This window comes from Leptodactylus fuscus, chromosome 1 (genome assembly GCF_031893055.1).
Source record: "Leptodactylus fuscus isolate aLepFus1 chromosome 1, aLepFus1.hap2, whole genome shotgun sequence".
In the NCBI taxonomy this organism is placed as follows: Eukaryota; Metazoa; Chordata; class Amphibia; order Anura; family Leptodactylidae; genus Leptodactylus; species Leptodactylus fuscus.
In genome coordinates, this window is record NC_134265.1 from 188668665 (window position 1) to 188671179 (window position 2515).

At 42.8% G+C, this 2515-nt stretch overlaps 1 pseudogene; it reads left to right on the top strand.

The window, feature by feature from the left end:
- Positions 1-1466: 1466 nt before the first annotated feature.
- LOC142211837 (uncharacterized) lies at positions 1467-2146 on the top strand (annotated as a pseudogene).
- The last annotated feature ends 369 nt before the right edge of the window (positions 2147-2515 follow it).

Sequence of the window (2515 nt, forward strand, 5' to 3'; positions counted from 1 at the left end):
AAGAACTCAATTCCTACCTGGTCTTTTGCCTGTACCCTTGATTTATTGCCTGTGGCTCAGGATGACTTGTGTAAGAAATATTCTTGACAGTGTCTTTTTGTGTCTGCTGCTGATCTCTTCAGGCATGAGAAAATGTCTTTCTTCATGAAAAAGAGTATCAGGGAATGGAACATTGGCAGGTAAATGTATATGACAGTTCTAAGGAGAGGTTTATTTAAGCCTGGGTTAGGTGATCAGATACTACGGTACATCCAACTTTCCATGAACTTGTGGCACAGTTTCCTATTTACTAATAGTAGATACTGAATACAGTTGGAGCATATATTCACACACACATACTACTACCCATTAACAAGTTAATCTCTGTGTATTATACTCACATCCCAAGGTCAGGTTCACATAAACAGAATGCTTGCATTAGTTATATTGACTTTTGTTGTATAACAATGACGGGATGTAATGTGAACTCAGCATCAGCATACAATACCTAAAGATGCAAAAAGACTTTTTCATAGCCAATGGCTAATAACATTCATCACTGTTGGCCCTTGATAGGTGCAAAAAAAAACTTGTGGTGGTCCTACTGATGGGACTGGAGTTCCCATTCTAGTGATCTTTAGAGCTTACAGTTCACAGCTTACAGTTTACAGCCTTAGGGTGCATTAACACTACGTAACGCCGGGCGTGTATGAGAGCCGTAAACGCCGCTGTTACGAGCGCTCCCATTGAAGTGAATGGGAAGTGTTCGGCAGCCCTGCTGTAACGCCGGCGTGTACGGCTCTCATACACGCCCGGCGTTACGTAGTGTGCATGCACCCTTAGGCTGAGGCCCCACATTGCGGAAACGCAGCTTTTTTTGTTGCAGTTTTGCTGCAGTTTTTTGAGCCAAAGCCAGTGGCGGATTGAGCAGAAGGGAGAAGTGTAAGAACTTCCTATATATTTCCTATTCCTTGTGCAGCCATTTTTGGCTTTGGCTCAAAAAACCGCAACAAAATCTTCAACAAAAAAAGCAGCATTCCCGCAATGTGGGGCCTTAGCCTTAAACTGCCGTCTGGATTCCGCAATGAAAAAATGAAAAAAAACAGACCCTGACCATTGGTGTCCATTTTTTAACGGATCCGTTCAAAAGGTCCATTAAAAATACATTAAAATTAAAACAAAACCATCAGTTAAGGTCTGTTTTTGTCCATTAGTGTTTATTTGGTTGCCATAACACCAAATGGTGACAGAGAGAATATAGAAAGCAGGAAGAAAAACTAATAATTCAGTCTGGAGCCAACTCTGGAGAGGAGAGCATTGTTTGTGTTCCATTTCTACTTGCGATGCTGCTGTCATTGTAAAAAATTATTCCATATTTGCTTTTTGACCTAGAGATGATCAGGCTGAGGATGAAGTGGTAAAGAATTGCCAGGCGGAGGTGACAGAGAAGGCGATGCTTCTGGCTTCATCTTATAACGTCAGCCTGCATGACAAGGGGAGTCTATTTAAGTCTTCATGGAGAACTGCACAAACATCCAGAGAAGTTCTATGATTACCCGTGTATGAGTATTTCCATCTTTGATGAACTTCTTAAATAGCTGTCATCCAGGCTCCAGAGGCAAGAAACCCACTTGTGAAGAAGGAGCGCTCTGTAGTGACCATTCAATGAGAATTTTTCATTTCAAGGAATCTGGCAAAAGGCGAGAGCTTCTCCTCCATCCAATGCCAGTTCCGTCTTGGCAAGTCAACATTTTCTGATATTGTCTGGGATACTTGCCAAGCCCTATTGGATTTGCTTGGTGACAACTTTATTCCACATCCAGCAACAGAACAATGGAAAGACATTACAGACAAGTTCTGGGAGGAGACACAGTTATCAAATTGTGCTGGAGCAGTTGATGGAAAGTACATCCATATCCAGAAACCTGCAAGGAGTTGCTCCCTGTTCTTCAATTACAAGAAGTACTTTTCAGTTATGCTGATGGCCATTGCTCATGCACAGAATCATTTTGTGGCTGTTGACATTAAGGCATACTGCCATACCAATGACTTCAGAAAATTCAAGGACTTTACAATGGACGGAGACTCTCTTCTGGAAATTTTGGATTGCCAACACCAAAGCCATTTCCTGGAACTGATGGACATCCTATGCTGTTTCTGGTGGTGAGTAGAGATGAGCGAACACTAAAATGTTCGAGGTTCGAAATTCGATTCGAACAGCCGCTCAATGTTCGTGTGTTCGAATGGGTTTCGAACCCCATTATAGTCTATGGGGAACAGATACTCGTTAAGGGGGAAACCCAAATCCGTGTCTGGAGGGTCACCAAGTCCACTATGACACCCCAGGAAATGATGCCAACACCTCTGGAATGACACTGGGACAGCAGGGGAAGCATGTCTGGGGGCATCTAACACACCAAAGACCCTCTATTACCCTAACATCACAGCCTAACAACTACACACTTTACACACTCAATACCACATCTCTGACAGTAGGAAACCACCTTGAAACATGTGTATTTGGCACTTGCAGTGA